This window comes from Micropterus dolomieu, linkage group LG22, assembly GCF_021292245.1.
Source record: "Micropterus dolomieu isolate WLL.071019.BEF.003 ecotype Adirondacks linkage group LG22, ASM2129224v1, whole genome shotgun sequence".
Taxonomy (NCBI): Eukaryota; Metazoa; Chordata; class Actinopteri; order Centrarchiformes; family Centrarchidae; genus Micropterus; species Micropterus dolomieu.
In genome coordinates, this window is record NC_060171.1 from 32,110,985 (window position 1) to 32,117,581 (window position 6,597).

Consider the following 6,597-nt stretch of genomic DNA (forward strand, 5'->3'; position numbering starts at 1 on the left):
GTTGGTGGTTTCACAGTCTTACACATACTATAGGCATACTGTATACAAATACACACATGCTCATACAACCTCCTGAGATGAGCTTTAATATGGCTGTGAAATATTGAGGGTAATTAGCTGCAGGCTAATGATAAATAATTTGATAGTTTATCCAGTCCAGTTGAGAAGCCAGAGCGCTCAGGGGAGTTGTTGCTGTTCCCTCAGGCCTGATCTCAGCACAGATTGCTTTGTTGTTGATGGAAATGTGTAGCCATTAAAAGAGCCACAAATCTTAATTGATTGGAAAATAACCATCAAGGGGAAAACTTAACACAGGTATCACTTGTTACTAGTATAGCCCCAGTTGGACCATGACACATGGACTAAAGACCTGCTGACATGCTTCATTGTAGCAGTATACATGCGCTGCCGGTGAGCGTCTGTGTCACATCACATTATGTAGATACCCTGCAAACGCTTCAGTATGTACTGTATGTGAGAGCTGTTTCCTGACTGTGCCCATGTGTGAGCCCCGTACACTGACAGGCAGCCACACTAGTACAGTTACTAAGTGCATGTGACTAGGTCACCATGACAACAGAACTCCCTGGAGCATGCTAAGAGCAGAGTGACATCACTGGCCTTTGCTTGTGTGTGTGTGTGTGTGTGTGTGTAGGTGTGTTTTCATGTGTGTACAGTACATGTGGCACTTGCTGAATTAACTGCTGGTCCTGCAGATGCTGTAGTACGCTGTGTGTGAGAGACAGACACACAAAATGAAAAGAGAAGAAGAACGGGGAAGAGAGAGAGAATTACTAAAGCAGCAACAAAGACAAGAGGAGACAAAAGACTGACAGTGAGGAAAATTAAAAGATGCATTAGATGCAGAGAGGGTGTAATTACTCTAATGTGCACTCCAGCACTATTTTAGTTTCTGCCAGATGGTCTTAGTTGTCTTATCACCATTCCCTCATCATAGATGCTCTATTCTCTCTCCTACATATAACAAAAGGTTGGCATTGATCCCTGTTATTCTCCATTCAGCCACTGCACTACATTGCACTGACAAACAAGCACAGTACCCACACATGGACACACACACAATGGTTTATGCTCACACAGCGTACACAGACGTCATGCACACTCAAATACGCTTACAGAGTAAACACACATGCTACTGTTGGGCTCACACACACAAGCAAGTGAATTCGACACTGACTTTCTATACACACATGAATACAAGCTCTGAAGCAGCGAGTGCAGCAGTTTTTCTTCTCTTTATCCAGACAGGCAGTATTGATCGGGGCTGAGGGGGAAATTCTCTGTAGATCTGTGGGAAAAGTTTAACTAACTACAGTCTGCAAGCTGAGACATCATTCATCATTCACTTGCTGCTTGCCGATTTCCTAATAAGTTTTCCAGTACAGTGAAGTGTGCATATTAGGAGATTTGGGTGTGTTATTGGCCTCTATATTGTTACGGCAGCTTCTATCCCCCTCAACTTTAGTTTCATTATATTCACATTGTTCATTATGTATGTAAATTAGGGAAAGGTCATTTTGAGGTGTCATTGTTTTTGTTTTTTTGTCTAATTAAAAGACAAACTCCCACACTGGTGTTTGATAAAAGCACCACTTCATATTGAGACTGGACACTAGCTGCAGGTTTTCATCACTCTGTAATATATAACAGGGCACTCCCTCTGGATTCATTAATAGCAGGAGGCACATAGCTAACGAGCCTGGAAGCTATCACTTTTTTTCAGCCTGAACCAGACACTAAAGCCGATCAAGTGATCGGTTAGCCACACTGCGCTTATTTGGCCAGATATGTGTAACATGAAAGGGGTTTCTCGTAGTAACGTACAAGAGAATCCATTAAGTGCTATAGAGCTTTTTAGCTTCTCTTAGCTCATTGTTTTGGTTTTGCAACCCACAAACTCAGCTCTTGTCAGCCTCATTTTGAGCAGCAGCAGGCAACTGTTTTTAGTGAAAAAGCTTTGATAAAACCAGAATAATATGAGTCAAGGACAAGTCTTTCCTTATTCACTGTAATTAAGGTATCAAAACCATTTTAATATTAATTTCAAAAAGTAACATTAAAATGTTTAACTGTAATATTGATATTTTAAACCTGAACCCAGAGACCATCCACAATCAACACCCTTGTGTTGTTCATCAGATTCAAACCAAACTCAAACTCGCATTTGGGCCAAGAGGAAAACAGCTGGGAGAATTCAGCCCCCTCGACATTAAGGCTTTGGTGACCTGTGTACATCTGATGGAATAATTTATATCTTTCTGGCCCATAGCACAAAACCACAACCTCCTTCCGTGGAGGCTGATCAGTAAAAATGATTGAATGAATGAAACTACTTGGCCACTTGACCTCTTACTCCTTCTCCGGCGTGCAGTCCATTATAGAACAAAAAGCTGGCTTTCAAGATATTTTTAAGTGAAAGTAGAGCTCTGTCAGTAAACTCTGGGGAGAACGTTTCAATTCTAGTCTTCCGGAACAGGAGAACCAGAAATACAGACACAATGTTTGTCTCAGAAAGTCGACATTGCTCCTCTGGTGACACCTCCGTGGCAGCAGGATTTCAGAAACAATTGCTCTAATTAGCAGACTTCCTCAGCATAATGCAGCACAAAAAAGTATTTTACTGTGACACAAAACTGACTCACTGTAAACACATTTATGTGTAATGCATGCATTTGTCTTTGGACTGTTTTCGTTTTGTGTCTGTGCCTGAACGTGTATGAGTGATTTTGCCACTAAAATGTCTGCTGACATTCTCTTGGATCTCTTGCAGTCGCTGTGTCTTTCAGTCTCTCTGTAAGCCGGTGTGTTTGGGTATGAATTATGTACTGAGGCGTTTCCCCTTATAAGGCTAAGTCTGACAGTTTGTACCGATATGTCAGCTATGATTGATGGGTGTTTTTCTGTGTTTGGTTGTTGATGGTGTCTGCAATTCCAAAAGGAAAATTCTTCACAAAATCTGAGGAAAACAGTGTTGTTGAAAAGTGGGAGCCTTTCAACATTTTGGGTTATTGGAATTAACACAGCACAATCAAAAAAGTATAAAATGAATGACAAAGCCTGTACTGCAATTAAAGGTTCTGTCTCAGTTGGCCAGCTTATCTGTCCACCACTTGTTAATCATTTTGGTAAGCTATCTTCCTTGAAATGCCATCCAAGGAAGATGGGAAATGCAGCCAATCTACAATAAACAAGAGTTCATACATGCTGGAATTACTTTGTTAACCGCCGTAACTTCCTCCTTTGGACAGAGTCAGGCAAGCTTTTTCCAGTCTTTATGCTAAGCTACGCACTTGTCTGCTAGCACACAGACATGAGAGTGGTGTCAATTGTCTCATCTAACACTAACTCGAACTAGTGTATTTTCCAAAATGTCAAAATCCTTTAACTCAAAGTCCACTTTCTAGCTTTTTCTGGGTTCTTCAACTGCATTTGAATCTTGCTGACTCAATCTCAGCTGATGAAGACCATAAGATGCAGTATAATAAATCCTCAATTTGAATTTTTCATAAACACATCCAAGAATGTATCTGGATTTAATTGAACGCTGGATAAAAATGTAAATAATGCGAACATGCTGGTGAAAATCTGTTAAATGACCATCATGTACTTGATTTCACTTCTCATTGTCTTTGTTTATTACTGACATAGAATAACAGCACTCTCTGGGGTTTTCCATTTTCTCTTCATTTTCTATTAATGAAGCATTTTCTGAGCTGTACTCGCCATCAGATTGCCTTGGTAACAGTTAGCTGTGGTGAATAGTGTCCTAGTAGCAACAGAAAAAAAAGTTTTTTAACATCAAGAACATTCCAAATAAAACTTGCTTAACCGGATCCATTTCTTTTGAATTATCCATGTATTTTGTGGTGAAATCTAATGCAGTGAACCATAAATAGCACATTTTAATGAGGAAAGGCTACAAATTGTAGCATAAATGCCAGGCAGCAATGCAATAAGTGAATTCGTCTGGATTAGAGCAGAGAGGTAAGCCTTATGGTTGCTTCCTTTCATTAATTCACTGATTCAATTCAATTCCTTTTGCCAGGCTCAGTCATCTGTTTATGTTAAATAAAAATAAATCGGTAAGTGGTTTAAACTGTGCTTTAACCCATAAACATCACAGCCATATTCACAATTTGGCATATAAAGTTCCCCATAGGTCAAATCACAGACTACCAGGAGGGTGAATTTACTGTGTTAAAATTCCTGTCTGTGTATACGCTGAGCTGTCAATCACACATAAAGTCAGAGTAAAGTCAGACAGCCAGTAAAACAGTTTGTAAATCAGTCCGCTGGAAGCACAGCAGCAACCATGGCAGTCAGGCCTACTGGTGAGTCAGAAGGTTCTTCATCTCTCACCCAGTCAACCAGTATACCAAGAAGTCCATCAGTAGCAGGCGTCTAGTCAGTCATCTTACTAAACAGGCAGCTGTTGTGTCATAACATGAATCATTACTGTACACAAAGGTTTTGACTGTACAGAAGAAGATTAGGCTACTAGAATGGGGGCGACTGTGGTGATTGTTATTCTGGTATAGATGTGGCATTCAGAGGATGAGCCTGTCTAACAAAAGAGTCTAATTTTGTCAGAAAATTGTAGATTGTTATGACGAATGGCTCACAGAGTGGTTTTTTGTTGAAAAGTGTTCTATATTGGAAAGTTAAAACAACAAGACCCAGGATGCACAATGAATGTATGACACACCATGTGTTGTCTTTGTCCTGTGTTTTTTAATTGGGACAATGTGTAGGTGTAGTTATAAAGTTAAAATTGAGGATGGAGGAATAGATTCCCAGCTAATCATTAGAATTAAAACATGCAACATCATTATCTTGCCCTTTTAAGTTTACAGGCTTTAGACATTTTTTAGTCAATTGGATGAAGACTACTATATATTACAATCTATGACATTATTAGAGAAAGATATATGTGCAGTTGCTTAACAGTGTAAATGGAGTTTTGTTTTTATATGGTATGCGTATGTACAACACATGGTGGGTTTCAGCTGTGTGGTAGATAATGGAGTAATTTTGTCACGCTGTAGATTTGACACTGTGTTATCTTAAAAGCTTGAGGTTGTTGCTCTAGTGGTTCCTGTGGGGTACATGAGGTTACACTGAGGTCAAAGCTCTCTTGTGTCTTCCTAAACACCCGGCTGTTGACATGGGTGAATTAATCTATTCATGATTTATTCATACCGGTGGAATTGATTCTCATGTGTTGATATTATAGTTGGTTGAGAAGCAATCAAGGACTAATTTGTGGTTAAGTTGTCTGTGGCCAAGAAGAAAATAACATATTTTAAATAATAGCAGTTAGTGTTGTATTGATTGTATACCTTTTGTAAAGTACCTGTACTTCTAGGAATTATATCCACTTCCCATTTTATACTAAACATGTGATGGGAGCATAATTTGTGTTGCTACAGTAGTGGAACAGCTTTTATTTGTAGAAATGCTTAACAAGTTAGCAGAACTTAAGTATTAATGGTATAGCTTACATCACTACAGTCCCCTCCAAAAGTATTGGAAAATGTGAGGCAAATTCCTTTGTTTTTGTTGTTCACTGAAGACATTTGGGTTTAAGATCAAAAGATGAGTATGAGACAAGAGTTCAGAATTTCAGCTCTCATTTCCTGGTATTCACATCTAGATGTGTTAAACAACTGAGGACATATCACCGTTTGCATTATACCACAGTATTCTTAGGTGAGCAAGAGTAATGGAACAAATAATCTTAAAGTAAATAACATTTAATATTTAGTGCATAACCCTTGCTTGTAATAACCGCCTCAAGCCTGCGACCCATCGACATCATCAAACTGTTGCATTCTTCATTTGTGATGCTATTCCAGGTTTTTACTGCAGCTTCTTTCAGTTCTTGTTTGTTTCGGGGTGTTTCTCCCTTCAGTCTCCTCTTAAGGAGGTGAAATGCAGCTCTATTGGGTTAAGGTCAGATGATTGACTTGGCCAGTCTAAAACCTTCCACTTTTTCCCCTGATGCAGTCCTTTGTTTTGTCCGCAGTGTGCTTTGGGTCATTGTCCTGCTGCTTGATAAACTTCCTCCCCATTAGTTTCAATGCATTTCTCTGTAAATTGGCTGACAAAATGTTTCTGTCCACTTCTGAATTCATTCTGCTGCTCCCATCATCAGTTCCATCATCAATAAATATTAATGAGCCTGTTCCAGAAGCAGCCATGCACGCCCAAGCCACGACATGACCTCCACCATGCTTCACAGATGAGCTTGTGCTTCGGATCATAAGCAGTTCCTTTCTTTCTCCACACTTAGGCCTCCATCACTTTGCTAGAGATTAATCTTGGTCTCATCAGTCCATCAGATTGTGTAGCAGAACTTTTGCGGCTCATCTCTGTACTTCTTTGCAAATTTCAATCTGGCCTTGCGATTCTTCCTGCTGATGAGTGGTTTGCATCTTGTGGTGTGGCCTCTATATTTCTGCTCTCTGAGTCTTCTTCCAACAGTGGATTGTGCCACCTTCACCCTGCACTGTGGAGGCTGCTGATGTCACTTACTGATGTTTTGGGGGTTTTCTTCACAGCTCTCATGATATTTCT

At 39.8% G+C, this 6,597-nt stretch overlaps 1 protein-coding gene across 6 annotated transcripts in view; it reads left to right on the forward strand.

The window, feature by feature from the left end:
• Window positions 1-672: 672 nt before the first annotated feature.
• Window positions 673-6,597, forward strand: part of smpd3 (sphingomyelin phosphodiesterase 3) — a 39,979-nt gene continuing 34,054 nt past the window's right edge. For 5 of the 6 annotated variants that reach the window (XR_006822675.1, XM_046036299.1, XM_046036300.1 and 2 more), the window contains exon 1: window positions 673-835. The gene's annotated coding sequence lies outside the window, so the exon portion shown is untranslated. Of the gene's footprint in view, window positions 836-885; window positions 992-6,597 lie in introns of those variants that run through there. The other variant, XM_046036301.1, reaches the window with a different exon arrangement.